General features: G+C 37.0%; 1 protein-coding gene and 1 long non-coding RNA gene across 4 annotated transcripts in view; one reads left to right on the top strand and one right to left on the bottom strand.

Moving 5' to 3' along the window:
• RABGAP1L (RAB GTPase activating protein 1 like) overlaps window positions 1–27,956 on the bottom strand; it is a 657,995-nt gene that overhangs the window by 196,251 nt on the left and 433,788 nt on the right.
• The window catches only part of LOC110262254 (uncharacterized), a 54,285-nt gene continuing 29,878 nt past the window's right edge, over window positions 3,550–27,956 (top strand). Inside the window, exon 1 of the long non-coding RNA XR_014816310.1 lies at window positions 3,550–3,799. This is a non-coding gene — a long non-coding RNA (uncharacterized LOC110262254). The remainder of the gene's footprint in view (window positions 3,800–27,956) is intronic.

The following is a 27,956-nucleotide window of genomic DNA, read 5'->3' as shown; positions in this document are numbered from 1 at the left end:
GAGAAGTGAAGCTATGACATCATTCTGCGCCCAGTCTCATGAGAGACTGACAGCTTCCATGTCCAACCTCCTGGAACGCTCACTCTTGGCAACCAGTCACTATGTAAGAAGTGCAATGACACTTAGACTCCCACGCTCTAAGAGGCCAAACAAAGAGAAAGGGGCCTGAAGGATGAGATGTGACGCGCAGAAAGAGAGGCCAAGGATCACTCAGCTATGTGAGTGAAGATATCATCTTAAAAGTGAAACCTCTGGCCTCGAGTGCCTCAGCTGATGCCACGTGGATCAGAGATGTAGCACACGGCTGAACCCTTCCCCAGTTCCTGACTGATGAAATTGTCAACAAAATAAATGGCTTTAAAAACTGTTTTAGAAATCTTTCATTTTGAAATAATTTCACATTGACAAAAAAACCTGCAAAAATAATTCCCAAAGTGTCTGCCTATCCTTCACTTGGCTTCAGCAAATGTTAACATTATACGTAACCACAGTACAACTATCAAAACCAAGAAAGTGGTATTCAAATTTTGTCAGATGTCTCACTAATGGCTTTTTTCTGGTCCAGGATCCAATCCTGGATGATACCTTAAGTTTGTCATGTCTCCTTTCACCTTTCAGCCTTTGTCTCTCATACATTTGACACTTTCGAAGTGTACTGGCCAATTATTTTGTAGAAGGTCCCTCAATTTGATTTGTCTGATGTTTTTTATGCCTTAACCTAGATGACGTATTCTTGGCACAAATACCACAGAAGCAATGTTGTGTCAGCACATCAAACAGGAGGCTACATAATATCAATCTGTTTCACTCCAAACAAATCATTTTAAAGCCACTCAGGTTTGGCGTAGCTTGTTATGCACACCAGGGAAGCAGAGTGGTATCCCTTTCACTTCTCTTTGATAATTTCCTAACTTCTATGATCTGTACAATAGTGTAGTTTTTTCACAGAGAGAAGAAAGTGAAAGATAATTACTATGCAAATATAAAGAAGTAAATTCTGGCTGTTCTTAAATACAGGATGCTGCGAATGTTCACCAAAATGTATTATACTTTATTCTGCTTCTCATATTATAAATGCTTTAAAAGTTCAAATTCGGGGGAAAAAAATGTAAACATGTAAGGATAACTTGATCCCCTTGCTGTACAGTGGGAAAAAAAAAGTTCAAATTTTAGGATGACTAAATAAAGGACTTTGATGGAGTAATGAATAAAATGATGTGATGTTTTCATTTTTGGTTTTTGCTTTTTTTTTTTTTTTTTGATTCCCACTATTTTTTATCTTTTGGATGTCCACTAGAGGTCAGGATTGCAGCACTGAAAACCAAACAGCAGCTTTTAAAAAGATTGTTACAGAAGCTTTGTCTACAAATTCATTTGTCTTGCTGTTTTAAAACCCTCATAGCTAAGTCCCCAACGTTTACTACTAATTACCTAATATGATATAAAATATAACAAAACTTGGATGATTCCCGCTTCCTTTCCCTCAGTTTTATCCATTTTCCATTTTTGTTATAGATTCATTTGTTAGTTTTTTCCTGAGTAGTGAAGAAGAGAGCTTGAGAATGGGGAGGGATGAGAATTAAATGTAACATTTTTTAAATCTTTGCTTGACTTGCATTTGTTTTTTGAGCGAAGCACTGAAAAAAGTTATATCTACGAAGACTGAGTCCTTAATTGTGAATAACTCTGGGGAGAATTCTTAGAGGTTAGTGACGTGAATTAAATAAAACTTTCAGAAACAAGGCATGTAAAATAAGAGGGATAAATCAAATTCTAGCTTTTGACAAGTATTATCAAATCTGTGTGCAAGCCACTCTGAGAATGGTTTGGTATATACAAGCATTTATATCCACGGATATCCACAAGGGTGGATAAGTCATTACTACACCAAGGGACTCCCAGACCAGGACAGGAGATAAAAATGTACACAGACAATATACCGCCCTGGGTATAAAGAAAAAGTGTGACCTGGAAAGCACTTTGCACCTCCTACCAAGATGCCCTACTGGCAATGAACACTGGCAATTACCCTTCTCAAATCCCCTTGAGTCATAATGAGCCTTGGATTATGCTGTCTTCTAGTGATAGGTATCAGTCAACCATTCCAGGCTATGGGAGTGTATCTGATGCCCTTGATAGTGACAAAGGACTTTCACCTGTTCCTAACTGCCAGCTAATCTTGATTTTCTCCTTCCTCTAATCTCTTGCCAGAGTTTCTATTCACCCAATTCACCCACAAGTACAGAGTTCCTGTACCTATCCACCACACCCCTGCTTCTTTGAAAATAAAAATTCTCTTAAAAAAAGTTTCACAACATATTACTCTAAATTCAATAAATATTTACAAAGCAACATAGCATGCAGGTGCTGTGAAGATTAAAAAGAAATACATTGATTTTAAAAACTCAATATAATTGGGGAGTTCCCTGGTGGTTCAGTGGGTTAAGGATCTGGTGTCACTGCTGTGGTGCAGGTTCTACCCCTGGCCTGGGAGCTTCCACATGCCAGGGCTATGGGCAAAAAAAAAAAAAAAAAAAAAAAAAGCAACATAGTTGGGGAGGCAAGTCACCTGTAAAGGTTAGAGACCAGAACATTATTTAGTAAAAGTATCAAGTTATATTGCAGGGTCCCCCTCCCTGCAGAAAGACGCAATAGGCAATCAAGGTGTGCGGAAATAACTCGAGTAAGAGCAGTGTGAAGTCTTTGGAAAGCTGAAACTTGACCCAATTCCAATGGGTCAACTCCCAAACGGAAAGGAATGATGATGACAGTATTATCTACTAATACTTATGAGCACTAATAAATGCCAATAATTGTTTCTAGAACTCTACATATATCATTTAATTCAAACATAAGAGATGTAGAAACTGAAACAACATGGCTGAAGGCTCATTATTTGTCCAAGATCACACACAAATGGTTGAAGCTGCGATTCAAAAGCAAGCCGTCTGTCTGCAGAGAATCTGTTTGAAGCAACGCCGAGTAGTTATGTTGTGAGCCACAGAGGAAGTCCGACAATCTATTTGAAAAGACCACGGTATACTATACATCTTCCTCAAGTTTGAAGCTCTTAAAGTCTGAATAAGATTATTTTAAAGGTTAGAGCTGAATTAACAATAGAGATATTTTAATACTTCATTCTTCAGACGAAACATGGCTCCAGAAGACCATGACCATATGAGTGTGTCCACTTATCATTACAAGGTATATATTAGCATATCAACTAGAACAGCATTAAATATGTGCTTGTGAAACAACAGAAAATATATACTGGTTTCTGCCCCTGTTCTTGACAGAGCGAGCTCCAGAAACCCTTGTAATTTCCAAAGTGGTAAGAACACTATGAGCATCTCTGTTCTAATATTTGGTCTTTGACCATAGTTTCTGACACCTTGGTAATTTCCAGGGTGATAGGAATGGCTTTTGTTTGAATGAAGCAACTGTGGGTGGGCTCTTGGATGGCTCCTGGAGGAGGAGCTTACCAGAAAGCCCAAGCCATGATTAGAAACTTGGAATTTCCAGGCCTGCCCCATGCTCTCTTGAGAAGGGCGCAGGGTTGGAAACGAAGTTAATGATCAATCAAGCCTATGTTATGAAGCCTCCATAAACATCCCAATAGTACAGGATTCAGAGAGCGTCCAGGTTGACAAGCATGTCCACACTGGGGGAGTGACGTACCCTAACTTCATGGGGACAAAAGCTCCTGAGCTTTGGACCCTCCCGGACCTTGCTCATGTCTATTTTTTCATCTGGCTGTTCATCTGTATCCTCCACCATATCCTTCAATAAACTGGTAAAGGTAAGTTAAGTGTTTCCCTGAGTTCTGTGGGCCCTTCTAACAAGTTACTTGAATCTGGGGAGGGGGTCATGGGACCTTCTGAAACCTCTGATTTGTAGTCAAGATGGTCAGAATTGTGGGTAACTGGGGGGCCTACTATGTGCAGCTGGCATCTGAAGTAGGGTGGGAGCACACTGTGGTGGGACTGAGCCTTTAACCTGTGGGATCTGACATTGTCTCAATGCAGGTAGTGTTGGAATTGGATTAAACTGTAGGCCACCCAGTTGGCAGAGAGTTGCTTGGTGGGGGGAAAAACATCCACACATTTGGCGACTAAAAGTGTCAGAAGCTAAGTGTTCTGTATGAGTGTGCTTGTAGTGCTGAGAGCAAGGGAAACACAAAAGAGATACACTGAACTGAGCGTTTCCCTTACAAGAGGAGGGGAAAACAGAAGTTTTTTTTTTTTTTTTTTTTCCCTTTACAATGTTAATCTAGGGAGTCTACTGGTAAACTCTGAGGTCCTCCTTGATAATTCTCTCAGCAGGCTGCTACCAGGTCATGTACCATCACATACTTGTTAAAATGCGATGGCACTTTCTCACTTTCTCCTCTGCTGCTTGCAGGGATTTTGCTGGTGGTACCTGCTTCGCCCCAAATCCCACCCTCCTTAGTGATCTCATGGCTCTGGGGAAATGAAACACAGGTTCTTCTCAAGGAATCCCCCCATATTATACCATGGTCTGAACTTTCGGCCCTTATTTTATGACGTTTTCTCTACCTGGAACATTCTTTCCTCCTAACCACTCCTCTCTTTGTCTAGGCCTGGAATTAGATGCTAATTCCTCTGGGGAGGCTTTTTGGACATCTGTGGCTGGGTTAGGTATCCATCATTAGTGTTCTTTTAAAGCACCTATACTCTCTATATCACAGCACACATTCTACTGCTGTGTAATTACTCATCTACTGGTGCCGAGTTCCCTGTAAGTTACATGAGGGCAGAATCCTGCCTGTGCCTTTATATACCTGCCTGTGGTATATTTCCATCACCCAGGACACTACCAGGAACAGAGTAGGTGCTAAGAATTATTGAACAAGTAGATGAACTGAATGGGATAGTTAAAGTCAAGGAAAAAGATCTGTCATGAGAATTAAAGTTCATGAAATAATTTCTTGGTACTAATTGCAGACTTTTCTTAGTTATGGAGCCTCCCTTCAGGTTATTTGGTAAGATAAACATATGACATTCATTTCCTTCTTAAATAGAGAAAGTGAGCTTGTGGAAAGTAACACTAAAATTCAGATGTGTTATCTTTCATCTTCTATCCCAGAAGGTTCATCACTTCTTTCCAAATCTGAAAACTAGGGTATAATGCATCAGGAAAACAAAACCAATCACACATTAATTAATTACTGTCTTCAGAGGGAAGCAGGAGCTGATATTTTAAATACTCCAAAGCAGAATCATGTCAAAAAACAAAACAAAACTCAAGGACTTGCAGTCAAATATACAGTTGACAGAATTGAAAAGCCTCAAAAAAGTGTACATAATTTTGCTTGGTGATGAATCCAGTGACTAACCTGGACGCAGACTAACACACCAGCAGATGCTCTGCATGGTTGATTCTTACTCTCCATGGGTGAAGTCCTGAGGTTTGTGTCATGGTGGAAAACCATGAGGGAGTGTATTCATCTTTGGAGACCCTTTCTACTTCTTTCTGTCCTCACTCAGGATATGGGTAAATGTTGGTGAAGCTTAAACACTAGGGACACTAGGGGTATCAAAAGTGATGCAGGAGGAACGCGCTGAAAACGAGTTTGAGTTTGAAAAGTTAAATCAGGTAACCCCACCCCCGCCCTGCTGCCTTCCATGTCTCTGTGAAGGTACAAGAAGAATGCTACTAATTATAGGAATTTATGAATTAAAAAAAAAAAATCTCCAGATGGGGCAGCTCCATCTTTCTCTCTACTACCTGCCCCCTGCTCCCTAGAGGCACTGTTAGCCTCGTCCGAATTAAAATGCAGTGCAAACTTTTAAAAATCAGGATAATCAACCCTGGGGATAGCCAAGAAGCCCAAATTTCTTTCTGCCTCAGATAAAGATGTAGTTTTTTTCTGCCAAGAACCCTGTAGGACTTAGTAGCAAATGAAACGTACCACTTTACAGTAGCTGATAACATGGTAAGCCTTAACTGCTAACACCTCTTTCAGGCTTTACTGCAAACAACCTCTGAGTACACTGTCTCATTCAAATGTAACAATATATCAGTGTATAAATTGATATTAATCCCTCTATTTTTACAAAGGAAGCTCAAACATGCTACGTGATTTATCTGAATTCACACATTTAGAACTGGAAGGACAAGCTTCCAGATTCTAATCCAGTTCTTTGCCACTGGATGAGTGCTTCTCAAGCCAGACTTTTTATTAGAATCACCTGGGGTTCTTTTCTAACACACAGATGCAGGAGTTCCACTTTAGAACAAAGAAATAAAAACTCCTCAGGGGTAGAGCTTGGTCGCTGGCCTTTTTAAAAACTTCTCTAGAGTCTCTAACATGAATTCAGGTTGAGAAATGAGTAGTATGTAAAGTTTGCATGCCAACTGCTCATGAGAATCACCCAGGAAGCTTTCCTGACACCCCAAGGTCTAATTTAATTAGTTTGGGTGGGGCCAAGTGATTATAATACGCAGCCAAGTGTGGGAATCACCGCGCAATGCCTCTAACAAGTACATCTTAAAATTCCTTAACTTAGAGTCTGCTTATAGCTATTTCACCACGTTTAAAATGCTTCTAAAGGTCACATGTGGAAAGTTCTTAAAGTCAAACATGAAAATTAAATGTCACTAAAAATAATGTGAATCGCATTGTAGTGTTAATTAAGAGGTATGGAATCTAGCTGATGATGATAATAGAAATGGAAGCAACTAATAGATCCTAAAAAATAAGAGTGGGAGTTCCTGTCCTGGCTCAGTGGTTAACGAATCCGACTAGGAACCATGAGGTTTCAGGTTTGATCCCCGGCCTTGCTCAGTGGTTTAAGGATCCGGGCGTTGCTGTGAGCTGTGGTGTAGGGTCACAGATGTGGCTTGGATCTGGCGTTGCTGTGGCTGTGGCATAGGCCGGCAGCTGTAGCTCGGACTGGACCCCTAGCCTGGGAACCTTCATATGCCACGGGTACAGCCCTGGAAAAAGACAAAAAAAAAAAAGAAAAAAAAAAGATAAAAAAAAAGACTGATATGGTGCTCAATATAGCTTTTTAGGAGTTGTCAAACAGAGATGTTAAAAATCTCGCTGGATTGTGTTAGCAAAAAAATGGAACGTATTCAATTCTCTAACGAATGGTCCTTTCAAGTCCATTCCTGTACGCAATAATCCACTAAGAAAAGATGTTTTCCACAGTGATGCTTTCCACAGTAAGTAAATTAATACATCAGATTTGAATTATGCAGAAAAATCTCAAGTACATAAAACATCAAGGTAAATTATTATTTTATGCATTTAAAAATGAATGTGACAAATAAAATTTGTATACCATGTTCTTTATAAAACATGAACTTATCTCTTTATATAACATAAACATAATGGGTAGAAAATCAGGATAAACACCAAGTATTCATTGTGGCTATTTTTATGTGATGAGAAAACAGTGGCTTTTGTCTTTATTTTTATTTTTATTTTATTTGATTTGTATTTTTTGTCTTTTCTAGGGCTGCTTCCTGCAGCATATGGAGGTTCCCAGGTTAGGGGCTGAATCGGAACTGCAGCCGCCGGCCTACACTAGAGCCACAGCAACGCGGGATCCCAGCCGCGTCTGCAACCTACACCACAGCTCACGGCAACACTGGATCCTTAACCCGCTGAGCAAGGCCAGGGATCGAACCCACAACATCATGGTTTCTAGTCGGATTCGTTAACCACTGAGCCACCACAGGAACTCCTTGTCTTTATTTCTTTATTTTTTTCTCACAATTTCTTGCATGGATGGATTTTATAATGGAAAATATCTGACCTTCTATTTCAATGAGTACAGAAAAAAGAAATGATAAATACTAGATAAAATGATTAATAAAAACATAAATGTTGGGATCCACTTCAGGTTAGTCTGTATACTACATCATTTGCCAGAAGAAAAAAAAAATACAAAGTAGTCATTTGAAAGTTGTTGAAAATAGGTTCCTTGTGTCAAATTTCACAAATGTCTTCACTGGTTTATATCCATGTGAACATGTGTAAATATTAATATACAAGTGAGATTCTTTTTAATAAGAAACTATACAATTGGCTATTTAAAATCTATAGGAAATAAAATGAGTTAAGCTTTATAAAAATACAAACAGCAAAATTTGAAAGTGATAAAATTTGGCAGATTAATGATGAGAAAAGAACAGCATCTGATGAAAAGCTAAGCAACAAAATTTCAGTTTAGCAGCTTAATTTTATGAAACAGGTCATAGAAAAGATTTCTGAGAAAACAAGCTATTGGCATTATTTCCTTAAAAATTTTCACTGAAAATCAACATTTGCTGATCAATGTGCCCCTGAATGTTAACATAAACACAAATTACTTGCTTGACCAGAAATCACATTCCTTACTAGAAGAGAGAGTATACATGCTTTTGAAAAAAGTAATAATTTTTTACTACAATCTGAAAACTTAATCTTGAAAATAAAAATGTTTACAAAACAAAACAGAATTGACACATTCTTAAATGTAACAAAATAGAATCTGATGGGTAACTGATTTTCCTTGAACACTAAAAACTGTTGTTAAGTTGGCAAAAGTCCTATTTTCTATATCTTAATGATGTTCCTAATCAAGTATTTGTGCACAGCAATCTTAATTCAGAGTATAATTTTCTTATTTCTGCTTCTCCAGTCATATGTCAGGGATATGTAAAATCTACAACTTCTAACTAGTGAGCCATAATAATTATTCACTTTTAAATTTTTTATATTTTCATTTATTATTTTTGGCTCCAACTGTGGCATATGGAATTTCCCAGGCCAGGACCTATGCCATAGCTGCAGCAATGCTGGATCCTTAACCCACTGTGTTGGCTGGGATCAAACACGCGCCGCGCCACCTCAGAGACAATGCCGCAATCTTAACCCGCTGCACCACTTTTTTAGAAAGCAAAAAGTAAACAAGCTTCCAGTATGTTTTCAATTAAGTAGTATGATTTATGTAGCAAACCATTTCTGTTAGTAATTGCCCAGAATGGAACAAAACACTGAGGACTTCGGGTACTAGGAAATATAGTCACTGATTCCTGTAGGATATTATTCAGCTCATTCACAATTATGTTAAGCAGTAAAATGGATGGGAGAGCTTGTTCCTTTATTAGGAGCTGACCAAGAGAAAGTTATCTATCTAAAGAAGGCAGATAACTGAATCACTAATACCGGACATTCTTTTCCAAGAAATCCGCACAGCAAAGAACTATATTGGAAATCACAGATCTGCTTGCTATAGGTAGGAGAATACGTCTCCATTTAAGAAAAGATGGAAGAATTAGATGAGTTAATTGGTCTGAGCTCTACTAAATGACTCCCCACCCTCCCCCCCAAAACAAATTAAAGGTGAGAGCTATAACTCAAAGTCCAACTGGTAAAGGATACTGTAGCAATAGGAATATAGTAGTTGCTGCAAAAATTCTATAATTATAAAGGAAAGTTCCAGAAGCCCTGTGAAACTCATCCCCATTTAAACATAGTAAATTATGCCTAGTATTAATCTGGAAATTCACTGTAGAAATCCATTAATATTATAAACTAAAAGTTTTAGGGAAGGAGCCAAAAGATCTGTATTATAGTTCCATATCTGCTACCAACTGGCTTACATAAGTGTGTGTCAACCTCTTTGTGAATAAGATTCCTATGTAATAAAATGGGAAGTTAAAAATAACAAAGACGATTTGCTGAAAGTTCACATCTTAAATCCCACCCTAGAATATTCTGATTCTTAGTTCAGAGATACTTACAGGTTTAAGTGCATGTCCTCAGTCACAAAGAAAGGTAAGGATTTCCAAAACCCAGTATCCAAGAGGCAGAGCATCATGATTGCTTTGATTCTAGCTCATCTCATCTTGTGTCTCTTTTACAATAGTTGACATCTGACTTTCTCCTAAGACCACATTTTTATCTACTAATGGAGTTTCTTAATTCTTACCTTTCTGTAAATTGTCATGAGAACTTATTTCTCCAAGCTTTTGTTTTTGTTTTTAGAACAGGGGGCTTATTTTACTATTGCTAGCCCCCTCTTTGGAAATGACATTCTGCTCCCAAAATCCTACCCATTTGAGTGAGGCATTGAAAGCTTTCCTGACTATTCTTCCAGTCTGAACACTACCCTCTCCTGAGATCCCTATAGTCACGCTTGGTGTTCCAGTTAAGAGCTATTCCTTCTTTCAATATACTAACATTTACCAACTAGGAACTTTAAAGATCAATAAAACACAGTCCTTCCCCTTTATGGTAAAGTCTTCAAGACTGAACTTCCCAAAATTTTTAAGGAATTTCATTTATTTAAGATCTTAAGGAATTTGCTACATATTTTGATGAAGGCTGACCTACATATTGCTTGTGTAACTTCTTGAAAAAAATTTTCTCCTTTCTTCCTATCAATTTGATCATATCAAGACTCAGACTTTAAAAGAAAAAGCTTAGATCACTAGGAGATAGGAATAGCTAGCACTTCAGGAGAAACAGATCAACGAACCAGTAAACTTTAAAAGTGAATAAAGAAGGAGTTCCCGTCGTGGCACAGTGGTTAACGAATCCGACTAGGAACCATGAGGTTGCGGGTTCGATCCCTGCCCTTGCTCAGTGGGTTAAGGATCTGGCATTGCTGTGAGCTGTGGTGTAGGTTGCAGACGCGGCTCGGATCCCGCATTGCTGTGGCTCTGGCGTAGGCTGGCAGCTACAGCTCCGATTGGACCCCTAGCCTGGGAATCTCCATATGCCGCGAGAGCGGCCCAAGAAATAGAAAAAAAAAAAAAAAGTGAATAAAGAAGAGAGCTGTTTATAGTTTTTGCTTCTTAGAAAACAACAGAAGCCAACTAATTTAGTCTCTGGCTTTTACTCTTTAATGGCTAGTTACAGTTTAAAAAAGTTATTTCAATAAAACAGTTTAGTTGCACTGATAATGCAGGAAATTTGCCAGAGATAGACTGCTGTCTTGCCTCTCATGTCACTATTAGTGCGAGATCACTGAGCTGAACAGGATCTCTGAATATGCATCCAACTCATGCCTTGAGATGCCAAATCCCAACCACAGGAAACAGATACTGAAAAGAACCAGAGAATCTGAAGAAGATAACCAGAAAGCTGAATATCCCTGCTATCCCAGTGTTAACTGGCTTCATTGCGTGGGTCTGCTTCACATCTAACTGCTGTTCCTTTTACTATAATATAAATTTACTTTTGTTCTGTCTTCAAAGGAAATGCAGAACACCTGGTTGCAATTTTTCCATGTCACTGAGATACTTTTGCAGGTATCCTTTTTGAGTTTAAATATTCCTAATTCCCTTATTCTGTCCTCTTATGTGCTAACTGTAAACTCTTTAATTGTTTACCTAGGAACTCTCAAGGCCTACATAAATCTAATAAAAAATGAAATTAGATAGCCTACTGTAGCACAGGTTTAAATAGTACAGACTACTTTTAGAGAATTAGCTACTATATTTGGAGTATTCGATTTAAGATCTACTACCAAACTGCCTAGTCCTTCTTTGAGCGTGAGATCAGCCATGGGTCTTATAACTTGTCCTGTCATAACGTATTCAAGTCTTTGTCTTTTAAGTAAGGGCTATTGGCTTCAAGTACCCATACAGTACTCTCTAAGCCTAACAATCCATGATTTGTTATGATTTGAATACTGTAGAAACACTGGATTTTCTGGATTCAAATAAAGAATAGATTAAATAGAGTTATAGAGATATGGCTGTCTTCTAAGTTCTGGTTCACCAGAAAATGTAACAAGGAAGGTACCACTATTACCAGGACTAGAGTCTGGAAACCAAGATATATTTACAGAATATGCCTAGAGAATCTAGCTTTTTTGAGACTTGAGGAGTTTCCAGGTATCTTGTAAACTTAAATGGAGGGCAAGTTTATGAATAAAAATAAAATGGACAGCCAGGAATGGTATGAAAAAGAAAATTCTCAAGTTGGAGATCTAGGGTATAAAGGTTTCAGCTTTGTTTTGTTTTCTGGATTAGCCCCTGGAAAAACTATTGGTCAAAAAAGCACTGTATCTATTTTTCCCAAATGTTGAAAAAAGCAAGAGAATTAAAAACCCTGAAAAAGTTGCCAAGTAAAAGGTTTCTTTTTGAGATATCCTAAACAATAGGACAAGCACAAGTTTTAGAGGGCTATCTACCTGAATACAGATAGGATGACAGTGAAACCTGTCTACACAATTCCTAGTGGCCCTCATGACCTTTTAGAGTAATGCTTCTGAGGGAGTGCACTGTACTAGATAAAAGCAGGATTTTTTTTTTTTTTTTTTAAAGTAGGATGTTCTTAAGGCCACTTCAAGGGAGGTAGGCAAAAAGGGCAATGTTGTTCTTCCACTTAAGATTGAATTTAGAAAAAAGGTTCTGCCCACTAAGTTATTCTCTAGGCAATAATTTTTACTTTTTAAATCAAATTTATATGTCCCAAAGCAGAATTTATTTTACACCTGTTTTAATTTCCTTTAGGACCCTGAAACTGTGACTGGGATGGATAAACCCTCAGGTGTGAACAAGTTTATGTCTGGGTAAAATCAAAGCCATTCTTTCTTAGACTATGTGGACAGACACTATACCCTGATGCATTGAGTTGAATCCACACTGACGCACTGAGTATTCAGGCTTAAATAAAATCAACCAGTGTGGGGGAAAATTCCAACACCAACAGGGAAGCATTATATATTCAATGCACCCCCCAAAAAATCTTATTTGAGTCAAGTAATTGCTCTAGAATTTATATTGAGATTTTAGAACTAATTTACTTAGCTTTTCATTATTCAATGCTGTAAAAGTTAAAGACAATACAAATGGGTAACATATTACCAATAGAAATAAAAGTTGTCCTTGAATTCTGAATTGGTTAATTGGTTCCAATTAAGTATTTAGAGGTTACATCTCTCGGGTGATAAATGATTAGGTCTTGAATGTCATTCTCTAAATGTTACTGCTGAGAATAAGAGTAAGAAATTAGAAATTAATCTGCAGTGTCTTCTGGAGAGAGACTCTGGGTGCATTTTTTTCTACAAAGAAATGCAGTCCCCCCCCTTTTTTTTTCTGCTGCACCCGCGGCATACAAAAATTCTCAGATCAGGGATCAAATCCACGCAACAGCAGTGACAATACCAGATCCTTAACTGCTAGGTCACCAGGGAACTCCAAGAAATGAAGCTCTAATGAATAGTACATGAGATTAAGTGTGTGAAAGGAAAACCAGGAGCTTTATCAGTTGTTTTTTGTTTGCTGTCATCTAAAGCCTTGCTACACAAAGTGTACTGTGTGGAGGGAGTATTAGCATCACCTAAAAGTGAGTCAGAGGTACAGAGTCTCAGGCATCTTATCCCAGAAATACCAACCAGAATCTGAACTGGCAGTTAAATAGGATCACCAGGTGATAAATGCATAATAAAATATGAGACCCACTTGCTAAAGTTCTTTCCACTGGAAGAGCTTATGATTTTATAATAACAAAATCTGACTCATGGCAAAGGTATCTTTAAAAAAGGTGAAAAGGAAATTCACTGAACCTGAACTTAATCACATTTTAATGAAAAGAGAGGACTATGCCTGGCATATGACAAGTATTACCTCATCTAATCCTGACAGCAATACTACAGGATGGATATTATTATCTCCTTTTTACAGAAGAGGAAACAGAGCTGCCAAGTGAAAAGATTTGCCTGGGGCTGCACAGCCTGTAAGCAGCAGTGCCTGGCTGGAAACCAGGTCTTTCTCATTCCATACCCTACACTGCTTCTATGCCAATGACCAGGGGAAGGATTACAGAAAAGGTGGCCAAAGTACCCACAAAAAAGAAACCAAGGGAGCCTTAATCCACCAACCAACAAATGGATGGTTCACTTGGGGCCAAGAATATTGTACTCTAAGAGGAAACCCAAGATACAGGAGCACGAAAACGAAATTAAGACGAGTAAAAATCTTGTGATGCATGCAATATTAGAGATAACCAGGTTTTTAAAAATGATTTTAAGATTAATAATAGTTATCTCATGGCTAGCAGAATTAGTTTTAAATTTTCTTCTTTGAATTGATCAAATTCTCTAAAATAAGCCATTGTTTTAAAAAGTTTCTACCAGTTTAACATGACATCTTAATAAATGATAAATTAGTTTTTGAAAATGATTTTACATAAAAAAAATAAGCAAATAAATCACATGCCTCAAAGTTTTGAACAGGTCATACTCCTGCATCTTCCCATTTCATCTACAATGTATTTTTCTTTTGGAGATTATACATCTATTCTGCCTAGTGATTCAAAATATAATCTACTTCCCACAAACAGCAGATGGCACCATGTATCAGTGAAAGAATGACAAAAAAAGTCATCAAGGTCAAGCTGTCAAAATTGACAGCTTTTTGAAATAACTCAAATTTTCTAATTAGCTTTATAATAGTGACAGGTAATCTAAAAGACTTCATTTTGAAAATTCACTTTAGATGGGAAAGTTACTTTTGATCCAGCCTTGCTTATCAAAAACTGTGTGAGGAAATAAAAGAAGAAAGTGGTATCCTAATTTATTGAAAGTCTATTGCAAATCAGTTTATAAACAGAACTCCAACAATCCTAACATGAATCCTAGCATTAAAAAAACCTGAACTCTGGAAAGATTTCCAGAAGAATAAAAATTCAAAGGGAAAATTCAACATGCTAAATTATTAAACAAACAAATCTAATCTACAAATTAAGGACCATAAAGTACTTATATCTTCAAAACTGACTGTAATCAATAAAGATAATATGTGGTATTGTCAACTACAGCTCACACAAAATTATATTTTCTTGTCACCAAACAACATAATTCCTTTTTTTTTTTTTTTTTTGACTCCAAATGCTCCCAAGCACTGTCCCAGAACACAATAAAAACCTGGGAGGCCTACTAAATCAAAATGCTGCTAGAGTCTAAGTACACCCTTTCCTTCTTTGGCCCAGCAGCCCAACAAGCAAAGAGACATCACTTCAGAGGCTCTTTCATTCCTGGAAACATAAAGCACCTGGACCATATTTTTTAGAGTCAGGAAGGAGATTCCATAGGCGCAATTTCTACAAAGGCTACAGAATGAAAATGAAAGGTTAAAAGACAAAGCTAAAAAGTGATGCAGAGGCTATACATAAATTGATGTGTCCAATTTGTAAGTCTAAATTCCACTAAATCTCTTTTTCCAAAGAGAAAACTTGTGGGGGAGAAAAAAGGAGATCATGTTTCTAGAACTGAAAAAAAAAAAAAACCCACACCACTTACAGGCCTTGTTTACTATAGGGAGTGGACCTACACCCAGCTGGACATTAATCCCTAACTCCCTGCAACTCAGTTTATGAGAAGAAAAGGGCAAAGACACCTTGAGACTTTCGGGACTTTCCACTGATAGAGGTAATTGGACAAGGACTGAGAGAGGTAACTGGCCAAGGCCAATGGGAGAAAACCACATCTTTCTGGACCTACATTGGTAACCACCCCTATCTTTAAGGGATAAAAACCCCTATAAGAAAATAGAGGAGTCCAGCCGTCCTGGGAGCTATTTGCTTTCCTGTAATAAAGACTTTGCTTGCTTGTGGAAAAATACAAGAAATAAACAATTAACAACAACTCAGTAAAAATTTTCCTGCAACATCTTCCTCTTTCTCAACCTTTAAACTATGTATGTAATGCTTTTGGAAGAGGGTGATGTTTTCCATTGTCCCAGACAGGTATTTTTTCCCAAGTAAAATACAGCAGTAATACTTCTTAACTTACAAAATAGTTTTGACCTTCAATTTTAGGTTCGTTTTAGGTCCAAGCAATAAATAATGGAAAAATGAAAATTCATTTAACAAAATGCTCTTGACTCTAGGTAGGCATCCTTTTCCAATTCAATTCAATCCTATTCTACACTACCTCATCTTTTCTCATTGAGCTGTCAGAATCCCTCCACAAGCCCTCCAATCCTTACCCATGCCCTTAACAACAACCATGGCCTCTTTCCTGAAACATGAATTCATCTACAACCCTCATCACCTCTGCTGACCCTTTCAATTACTACTGGCTCCAGTGGGGGCAGTAGTCCTTAGCTTGTCTCCCTGGTCTCCTCATCCCTTCGGTGCATTCACAGCAGCCACACTCTTGTCTGAAACACAAATCAGACCACGCAATTCCATGCTTAAAGGTCTTCTCAATGGCTCCTCTCAGCACTTGGAATGAAATCCCATGTCCTCCTCAACATGGCTGCCAAGCTCGGTATTATTTGGGCCCACCTACCTCCTAGCCAACTGCTCTGTCATCTAGAAGTTCTGATTTCTTTGAGTTCCTCCCACCTGAAAGCCTCACACAAGCACTCTCCCCACCCATCACTGGGAATTCTACTCATCTCAAATCTCCGCTCTAAATGTCACTTACTCAGAGAGACCACTCCTGAAACCCTAGTTTAAAATAGGTTTACTTACTACAAAATCTTGAGGCAGCTTGTTCTTTCCTTTTATAGCGTTGATTAAAATGCATATATGTTTTTGTGTTTATTTATCATTTGTCTTCTCATAAGTCTATTAGCTCCATGGATGGAAAGTTCTATCAATCATGATACCTATTCGGTCTGGCTCAGTGTCAGGAGAGATTAGGTGTTCAATATTTATTAAATGAATGAATGAGTGAATGAACAAATAAACAAGACATTCCCTGTTAGTGAGTATTTCTGGTCCCCTAAACATTGGGCTGATAAATTATTAGTTATTATTTTTTCCAGGGACAAAAGATAAAAGCTCACTTCAAAGCAATTGGGAAGCATACGCTGCTCCTTTTCTGGCTCTCCTGGCATTCTCCTAACTGCTATAAGTACTAGTCTGTCTTATATTCATGTTTGCAATTAGACAGTTGTCTACTTTTCACTCCTTTTCAATGCCTTTGAAAGCAAATTACTCATGTATCCTTTCAGACTCTCATATAAACCTTTAGTATCCCAACCTTCAGAAATCTAGTTATCCTGCTGACATAATGCAACACACTAACTAATGCATTCTATGAATTCTTGTCCCCCCAAATATAAGAAACCACATCAGGAAAAGGCTACAGAAATCTAATTAAATTTTTTTTTGTCTTTTTTGCCTTTTCTAGGGCTGCTCCCATGGCATATGGAAGTTCCCAGGCTAGGGGTCTAATCAGAGCTGTAGCCGCCACCCTACACCACAGCCACAGCAATGCGGGATCCGAGCCGAGTCTGCGACCTACACCACAGCTCACGGCAACACCGGATCCTTAACCCACTGAGCAAGGCCAGGGATCGAACCTGCAACCTCATGGTTCCTAGTCGGATTCGTTAACCACTGAGCCACAACGGGAACTCCCAAAATCTACTTAAAAATTTTTTGCACACATTGTATAATGTGTTCCCTTCCCCATAATTCCACAAAAATGTAGTACTGTTAGACAATTTGGCATTATACCGTATTCTCATAAATGTATACTTACTGCATAAGATAAAAGGCACAAATGTTAGAGGATGGATTTGTAAAAGCCACAATCTACAACATCAGCATTCATTCTTAATGTTGAATTCTCACTGAATATACGTCAGTTGATATTACACAACTATTTTGGCTCTCCCAGAATTATCTTTCTAAAATATCTATTTCATCATGCCAGTCCCTCAATTTAAGGTTTCAGTGGCTTCTCATTTATATAACTGTGCTTCCCAAAGGACAGATGCCAAATCCGAGGTACAGTGAGCTACGTGTGAGGGGAGGAGACGCCAAAGCAAATATGCTTCATCTCCTTGGACAAACAGTTTTTACTTAAACATTTTTAGAAAAAAAAATTTTATATTAAAACCTCTCTGGCTCTACTGTAGAGCAAAATGTAAAATTCAAATATGAATTTTAATACATGATATGCAACTCTAAAGAAGCTCTGAGTTTGGGAGACTGTCAGGCACAATGTGTCAAAAAGATATCGCAGAGGTAGCTTTTGTTGCGGCTCAACAGTAACAGACCCGGCTAGTCTCCATGAGGACGAGGGTTCAATCCCTGGCCTCACTCAGTGGGTTAAGGATCCAGGGTTGCTGTGGCTGTGGCGTAGGCTGGTGGCTATAGCTCTGATTTGACCCCTAGCCTGGGAAGTTCCATATGCTGTGGGTGTGGCCCTAAAAGGAAAAAAAAAAAAAAAATCTCATCACAGAGGATTTAATTCATTTATTATATAAATAGGGACTACTATGGCCCAGCAATACAGAGCTTGGACAGTGGACCTCCTTCTAGTTTAGATCAGACGTTCCTTGTTCTTAGGAGCTCATCTCTGATATGTTACCATTCTCAATATAGTATTAGCTTGAACTAGAGGAAATGGCCAATAGTCACTGATTTTTGACTTACAAAAGTGGTACACTTCTTTGGTTCAACATAACAAAAGAGTCTATCTTATTTGTGTGTGATCATCCAACTTGCCTCCTTCCAGAAGTATCTGTTAGTTCTCTGTCTTCATCATCAAATACTGTGATGACCAGCCTAACACAGACCACAATACATGTTGGCTTAAGGCTCAGCCTGGATCAATCTGTATACAACGAGCATAAGCAAGCATGTGAAGTTCCGTATTTTGGAAAAAAGATTGGTACTAGAATTCCCTCTCCTTCAGGTTAAAGCACAGAAGACCCCTGTTAACCATTTAATAGTACTGGCAGAGCATGAGATAAAGAGAAATGGGAAAGCTAGTCAGAGTCACATTCCCACATCCTCACTGGACAAAGTGTCCCACAGCAGGGTATTGAGCTTACAGGTAACAAAACCATTGTAACAAACCCTTTATATAAGTGTAGAATCTTTTCAGCTTGATCATCTATTTCTACTGTCAAAGAAAGAAGTAGGCTTAGTCGGAGTCAGAGTGCCTGATACAAACCACAAAGAACTGAGTATCAAGCCACACTTCTCTTTTTTAAAAAAGATATCCGTGAATCTGGTTTTTAAAAAGCTTTCATGCTTTGGAAAAAGGAGAAGTTTTAGATTTTCAGAAGAGATGTTAAATTTAACATATATATAGCATATTATTAATGATCGTATATCATTTTATGACTCCGTGAAAGTGAAAATTTGAATAAGCCTCAGAGTCAGTATTGAAAAAATGCAGATTCTTTTCATTCTCTACTTGGCAACTGCTAACTCGGAAAGGTTCCATCTTATTCTTCACCTAAATCTTCATGAAATAAAATGTCTGCCTATTTTTAATTATGATTTGTCATGCTGCAGCACTGCCGTGAAACAAAACTGATCCAGATACTAGTACTGAGGAAGTTTAGCTGTTAAAATACACATCTGTTTTCTGTCAACTTGGCTTTGTTGATAGGCCCATGGTAACAGATGCCCCTAATGGCCTTGAAAAAAACACAACAGAACAGGGTCTTCACCCCCAGAATCAAAGTAAAAATATAGAAAATATTGCTAGATATTTCCCTTAAGTTTTGTATTTCTCCGAATGCATTACACAGACTATTATTTAACTTCCTAGAATTTGCCAAAGTAGTGAATTCTAAGAAATGAAAATGTGCACTTATGCCTTATGCCTCTCCAACTCACTACTGTCAATCCTCCAGAAAAAGAAATATCCTATATAACTCAGTAATTCCCATATCAGAGAGAAGACAGTTCCCCCTTTAACTCTTTGCTACTGTTGCTGTTGATGATTAAAATGATCAAAAGGCATATATCCTAAGCCCAAACGCATTTCAGTGTATAAGTACATAAAACCATTAAATGAGCATTCCTTAAACTTCAGAGAATTTAAAATATTGGGAGCATCTGTTAAACATGTGGTTTTCTAGGGTTGTATCTTCTAAGAATCCTGAGTTTAAGATGAGTTGGTAAGAATTTGTATGTTTAACAAGTACTTCCTAACCCACTCCCAAGTTATTTCTTTGAAATATAATTTTAATACCATAAATTTCCCCTTTCAAAGTACACAAATCAGTAGTTTTTAGTATGTTTACAAGATGGTACAACTGTCCTTACTATCTAATTCCAGAATATTTCATTACCCCAAAAAGAAACTTTGGACCCATCAGCAGTCACTTCCCAATTCCTCCTCCCCTCAGCTCCTGGGAACTACTAATCAATTGTCTCCATGGATTTGCATACTAATGAAATCATCTGATATGTGTCCCTTTTGTCTGGATGTTTTCACTTAGTATAATGTTTTCAAGGTTTACCCATGTTGTGTCATGTATCAGCACACCATTCCTTTCTATGCCTGAATAACACTCTGTTATATGAATACACCACATTTTGTTTTTTTCAATCATTGGTTATTGGACATTTGGCTTATTTCCACCTTTTAGTTTTTACGAATAATGCTGGCATGACAAGTTTTGTTTTTTTGTTTTTTGTTTTGGTAAACTGATGATTTTAGTTGTTTTGAGTGTGTATGTGCACACACACACACACACCTACATGTACACATTGAATTGAATTTTTGGGTCATATGGTAACTCTATTTTTAATTTTTTGAGTAATTTCCAAACTGTTTTTCAAAGTAATTGTACCACTTCACATTTTTACCAGCAAATTTACAACGGTTCCAATTTCTTCACATCCTCACCAATGCTAGTTTTTTTTGTTTGTTTGTTTGTTTTGTTTTTTGTTTTTTGTTTTTTTTTGCTACCCCCATGGCATGCAGTTCCCAGGCTAGGGATCAAATTCCCACCATAGAAGTAACCTGAGCTATAGCAGGGACAACACCGGATCCTTAACCTGCTAAGCCGCCAGGGAACTCCACCAATGCTACTTTTTGTCCATCTTTCTGATAATGGCTGTTGTAGTGAGTGTGAAGTAGTATCTCTCTATGGTTTTAGTTTGCATTTCCCTGATGACTCACGATGTCAAACATCTTTTAATGTGCTTCTTGACCATTTGTCTATTTTCTTTGGAGAAATGTCTATTTAGATTCTTTGCCTGCTTTTAAATTGAGTTATCAGTCTTTTCATCATTGAGTTGCAAGAGTCCCTTATATATTCTAGATACAAAGCCCTTATCAGACATGCCATTTTCAAATAATCTTCCTCATTCTGTGGGCTGTTTTTTCAATTTCTCGATATGTCCTTTGAAACTCAAAAGTTTAAAATTTTTTAATAATGATTTTTATTTTTTCTATTATAGCTCGTTTACAGTGTTCTGTCAATTTTCTGCTGTACAGCAAGGTGACCCAGTCAGACATACATATACACATTTTTTTTTTCACATTATCATGATCCATCACAAGTGACTAGATATAGTTCCCAGTGCTATACAGCAGGATCTCATTGCTTATCCATTAAAAAGGCAATAGTTTGCATCTATAAACCCCAATTCCCAGTCCATCCCACTCTCTCTCCCTCCCCCCCACAAACACAAGTCTGTTCTCCAAGTCCATGAATTTCTTTTCTGTAGAAAGGTTCATTTGTGCCGTCTATTAGATTCCAGATATATGTGATATTATATGGTATTTGTCTTTCTCTTTCTGCCTTACTTTACTTAGTATGAGAGTCTCTAGTTCCATCCATGTTGCTGCAAATGGCATTATTTCGTTCTTTTTTTATGGCTGAGCAGTATTCCATTGTGTACATATACCACATCTTAATCCAATCATCTGCCGATGGACATTTAGGTTGTTTCCGTGTCTTGGCTACTGGGAATAGCACTGCAATGAACACGTGGGTGCGTGTTTCTTTTTCAAGGAGAGTTTTGTCCAGATATATGCCCAAGAGTGGATTGCTGGGTCATGTGGCAGTTCTATGCACAGTTTTCTAAGGTACCTCCATATTGTTTTCCATAGTGGTTGTACCAATAAAAGTTTTAAATTCTGATGAAATCAAATCTATTCTTGTTACTTGTGCTTTAAATGTCACATATAAGAAACCACTGCCTAATCCAAGGTCAGAAAGATTTACATTTAGGTTTTCTTCTAAGAGTTTTATAGTTTTAACTCTCTCATTTAGGCCCATAATCCATTTTTTGAGTTAATTATTACACATGATATGAGGTAAAAGTACTTTATTCTTTTATATGTCAATATCCAGTTATCTCTGCAACTTTGCTGCAAAGACCATTCTTTCTCTATTAAGTTGTCTTGGTACCCTTGTCAAAATTCAGTTACCCAAAAATGTATATTTCTGAACTCTCAATTCTAATCCATTAATCTGTGTATCTATCTAACCTATAACTAATAAGCTAACAGTGAGAATTTCTAGCAGCATTGCACTATATCATCATGCTATTCTGATATTAAGAAGATTCTCACAGAACAAGTAATATTTGTAAAATTTCTATGTGGTATAATATCAGACATAAACAGAAAGCAACTATAATGATTTTTGGGGAAAAATATCCAGGACAAGAATTGGATTATATCTCTAGATAGGTGAGTAGGCAAAATAATATCTTCCAAAGGTGACCTGTTTTTCAGAAGCCTGATAATTTTATATTTCAGAGTTGACTCTTTGTATCTGAAAGTGTTCAGCACTATTAGCTTCAATCCATATTCATTATTTTAAGCTGTTTACTTTTCAAGTTGAAAACTTATTAACTATTATATAATTAGATAATAATGTGCTTTGATTCTCTTGAATAGAAAAAAGAGCATTTAAATAGAGGTTTTATCAGTACTGTTAGATACCTACGGTTCGTATTTTCACAAAGAGTCAGATATTAATTTTAATAAATAATCTTTTAAATAGATTTACAGGAAAACAGATTCTGAATCCTAAGAAATCATTAGTTCTTCTCTGTATAAAGGATTCTTACAGACAAGTAAACTCTTGCTTATCTGTCACTTAGCATAAACAAGAGAACTAGTCAGAAGTAGTATGTACCTAATTCTTTGGGATGTTGGAAAACAACTAGACCATAAACACTAAATGCCATAAGTAAGAAACAATGACCAGACTGTGACACAACACAAACTGCAACTCAAAAGGTCAATGAGCCAGTGGAATATGCAGGAAATTGTTCTATTCAATTGCGTAAATTTTTATGGCATTGTTCTCCTCTAAGAGTAAAATGGGCTATATTACCAGTACATGGACAAGAAGCAAAATGTTAAGTGTACTTACAAAAAAATAAGAGTTTCTGAAAACCCTGGTGAGACAATCCAAAAAAATAGAAGACTAGATTGTTTCATTATGCCTCTTTGTTAACCAACACAATCAGCAATTTTAGTGGTGGTAGCTGGTTACTGTATGTCTCGATACAATTGCTTTGGATAAATAACAAAAAGGTCAAATCACCGTTGATTAAAACTGCCAAACAATGGATGTTGATGGTATAGTATCTGAAAAGAGATGCTAGAGAAGGATACCAGGAGCATCAGAAGAAGCCAATTCATGATACACAGAAGGAACACCTGAGATTTAAGGTCAGCAAATTCTCAGACTGAGAGACCCCAACTGATGTGGAGAATCGATAAAAATCCCAATCTTTAAATGAGAGTAGATAATGGGGGTTTCTTAAGGGAGATAAAGACTATTGGTCTATTTGCTGTAGAGATAGACAAGAATAATTAGACTATAATAAAAATCTATTTCTAAATTGGCCAACTATATGAAGAAGATGAAGGGCAGCAGTCTGGTTGGAGAAGCTAAAAAGTGGGACAAGGGACGTAAAGCTTTTAGTACAGAGTGTCACCCAGAACTACCTTCCAGAAAACCCTGGAATTATCTTGTCCTCAAATCTCTGAGACTTAATAAAGGAAGCCTAAAAGTTTATCAGTAAAAATTGTATATGAATAAAACTGAAATGGTAAAGGCCAGTAACCACTCTCCAAAGCAAGGTCTCACTTCCAATCTACTTCTGGCTGACACTGTATGATAGAGTTTCTTCTCTATTTTACAATCTAATAATTTATAAATCAGATGACTGCTATTATTAATAATGGCAATGGAAGTCTTTAAACTAGTATTAATTAGAAATGCTTTCACAATCTAATTTCCAGACAATGGGAAGTATTCAAATACTTTGCATACCTTTGCAGACCATCATTAAAATTAGCTAGACAGATCAAAGTTACATGCTGCCTTCACTCAAAACCCTGCTGAAAAATGGTACTGTGAAAATGATTTGGAACACTGCTACCACTTCAACTCTCAGAATCCTAACTTTTAAGATTATACTTTATAATAAATTTGTGCTGCTCCTCATTCTAATTAAATATTATGGCTGGATAATATATTTTTGAGATGTAATTTTGAGGTTGATAATACAATTTGAGGATAAATAATTATTCAATATTTATCAAATGCCAAATTTCAAAGCAGTCAACATTTATAATTTCAACCCATGAAGTATACATATTCCAGAAATGTTTTGTTGCTCCAGATACACCAACAGTCTTTCTCAGAAAATCTGCTTCAATGTTCAGTTCCTGTTGAGTAGACTGCAGGTCATGTGACTCACCCCTAAGACTATACTTCATCACAGACTTTTGGACAAGAGATGGACCACTAGCCTAAGGTGACCCATACTTGTGATCCATGTTGCAGGCTTATTTGAAATACAAGCAGGACCAACTAAGGTTATTCCTCAAGATCTTAAAAAAATAAATTAGGAGATTGCCAAGACCTGTTGATACGAGAGTTGAAAGGTAATAGCAGACTTTTCAGAGATATTTTAGGCCCTGTGCAATCAAAACTACAAAGACGTAGGTCAGGGAAGAAGGGAGAACATCCAATTCATAAAGAGTGATACAGAACAATACAGATGTGTGCCTGGAGTTTCTGTGGCACCTGTCCTTCCTGCAGTCTATTTGCTTATCTTTCCTGGATTCCCTCTACATTTATAATAAACCCCCACTGTACGTGAGCTACTATGTCTGGGTTTCTTTTTCTTAAAATATATTAACTTAAAGAGAGGGAATTCCTAAATATATTAACTTTTTTTCTCTTAAAACTCAAGGACACAGTTATTTTTCAGCCCATCCCATAGGATTTCATAAAAACATTTACATGAAGAAAATAAAAATAATTTTGTACATTAATTCTTCATTCCTGTTTTCCTTCAACAGATGTTTCATGTGTGCCTACAAGTTGACTAGTTGTACAGACATGGCTTCTCTTTTCAGAAATGTATAACCTAGTAGGAGAAATAGGCATTTGAAAAGTAATACACAGTAAATAAAATAAATAACCACCAACTACAGGGTGCTATAGAAGAAAGTAAAAGGAGGCACTGCATAAGCATGGTGATCGGGACTTAATTAAACTTAAAAGCTTTTGCACAGTAAAAGAAACCACAAACAAACAAAAAGACAACCTACAGAACAGGAGAAAATATTTGCTAATGATGTGATTGACAAGGAATTAATCACCAAAATATAAAAACAGCTCATATAGTTCAATACTTTAAAAAACCAAACAACTCAATCAAAAAATGGGCAGAAGATCTAAAGAGACATTTCTGCAAAGAAAACATGTAGATGGCGAAAAGTCACATGAAAAGATGTTCAGTATTGCCAATTATTAGAAAAATGCAAATCAAAACTACAGTGAGGTATCACCTCACACCAGTCAGTATAGCCATCATTATAAGTCTATAGAAAATAAAGGCTGGAGAGGGTGTGAAGGAAAAGGAACCCTCCTACACTGTTGGTAGGAATATAAATTGGTACAACCACTATGGAGAACTAAATGTAGCTTCCTTAAAAAAAAAAAACAAAACTAAAAATAGAGCTACTGTACGATTCTACAATCCTACTTCCGGGCATCTACCTGGAAAAAACCATAATTAAAAAAGATAAATGCATCCCAACATTCACTACAGCACTATTTACAACAACCAAGACATGGAAGCAACCTAAATGTTCACCAACAGAGGAACAGAGGAGTTACTGTTGTGGCTCAATGATAATGAACCTGACTTGTATCCATGAAGACATGCGTTTGATTCCTAGCCTTGCTCACTGGGTTAAGGCTTCAGCATTTCTATGAGCTGCACTGTGGATCGCAGATGCAGCTTGGATCTGGCAGTTGCTGTGGCTGTGCCGTAGGTGTTCCGATTTGACTCCTAGCCTGGGAACTTCCATATGCTGCAGGTGTGCCCCTAAAAATACCAACCAACAAACAAACAACAAAAAACAGAGGAGTGGATAAAAAGTGGTATATATACACAATGGAATATTACTTAGCCATAAAGAGGAATGAAATAATGCCATCTATAGCAACATGGATGGATCTAGAGATTACCATACTAAGCAAGCCAAAGGCGTATGTCATATAATATTGTTTATATGTGGAATTAAAAAAAATAGTACAGGAGTTTTGGTTGTGGTGCTGCAGAAACAAGTCCAACTAGTATCTATGAGGATATAGATTTGACCCCTGGCCTCACTCAGTGGGTTAGGGATCCAGCATTGGGAGCTGTGGTGTAGGCTGACAGCTGTAGATCTGATTCCACCTCCTAGCCTGGGAACATCCATATGCCATGGGTGCAGCCCCCAAAAGTATGTATGCATACATTAAATAATAAATAAAATTGAAAAATAATAAAATAATAAATAAATGATACAAATGAACTTATTTATTAAACAGAAACAGACCCACAGACATAGAAAACAAACTTACAGTTGCCAAAGTAGAAGAAGGGGGAAGGATAAATTAGGAGTTTGACATTAACATATACATACTACTATATATAAAATAGATAATCAATAAGGACCTACTGTATAATACAGGGAAATACACTTAATATTTTATAATAATCTATAAGGGAAAGGTATCTGAAAAAATATATGTATAACTGAATCACTTTGCTGTATACCTGAAATTAACACAATATAAATCAAAAAAAGGAGTGATCAGAGAAAGCTTCACAGAGGAAGAAACATTTTAGACCTGGAAGAAATTAACAAGGCAGAATGAAGAATACATTCTAGGCAGGAGGGAAAGAAAACAGAAATGTTTTCAACCTGAAAAAATCTTAAGTGTTCCAGAAACTAAAAGAAGGCCAGCGCTGAAGCACAGTGAGTAAGGGGAAGACTGATCCAAGGATACCTCCAGGGAGGAAGGAAAGACCAGATAACAGACCAAGTGAAACACTGTAAGTTTATTTAGTGGGAAATCACTCAAGAGCTTTCAGCAGAAGAGTGACGTGATACTGATATGGGTTTTAAGAAAACTTCTCTGGATGCTACCAAGAACAATGGGATAAAAGGAGAAAAGTGGGAAGACAAGCTAGGAGGTTCCTGAATAGGACATGATACTGGGTAAAAGATACATTTTGCTTTTAAGACATATTTTGGAAGTGGGATTGATAAACAAGTGAGTAAAATAATGTTTTCCAAATATGTTCAATTGGAAATCTCTCACAGATACATATGTATGTAGCAGACACACAGACATAACATGGTAATGATAAACACTGAATGGTTCCTCTGAGGCAGGCAAAGGGGATGTGGGAACAAAAAGAAGTAATAATATACAATATTATTATTTCTTAACCAGACAGTTAGATATACAGGGGTTGAATGTATGTCTTAATGATTTTTGTATGTTTTAAACATTTAATCATAAAAATAATAGAATATACTTGGTTATTTTATTCAATCCATGTATATACAATTTAACTGCTGTGAGGTTTGCTGCAATCAAAAATAGTGTAAGTAACTTTAGTTATTCCAATTCATGATGAACTGAAATTTTTTTTTTTTCGAAAAAAATTTTTCACCCTACAACTTTAAGTCATTGGTCTTTGTTCTGATTATGAGAACTAAACACACAATGACTAAATACTGGGGCTCATTGAACAGCTTCAAGGTATGTAAAGTCTTTGTGAGTCTTCAAAGTAATGTGGGTCTGATTTTATTGAAGCAAAATACCACAGATATGTAAAATAATATACATTTCTCATACATATAAATTCACACACAGACATTATGAGATTGTCTGCAGTAAAAACGTACTTGTACTTAAAAGTACTAGATTTAACATGTTTATTATCCCCCCCATTGATC

The sequence above is a fragment of the Sus scrofa genome, chromosome 9 (genome assembly GCF_054392235.1).
Source record: "Sus scrofa isolate SSC_HxYL_T2T_F1_AM1 chromosome 9, Sscrofa_HxYL_maternal_Yorkshire_Landrace_v2.0, whole genome shotgun sequence".
Classification (NCBI taxonomy): Eukaryota; Metazoa; Chordata; class Mammalia; order Artiodactyla; family Suidae; genus Sus; species Sus scrofa.
This window is presented reverse-complemented; position numbering and strand designations above follow the sequence as displayed.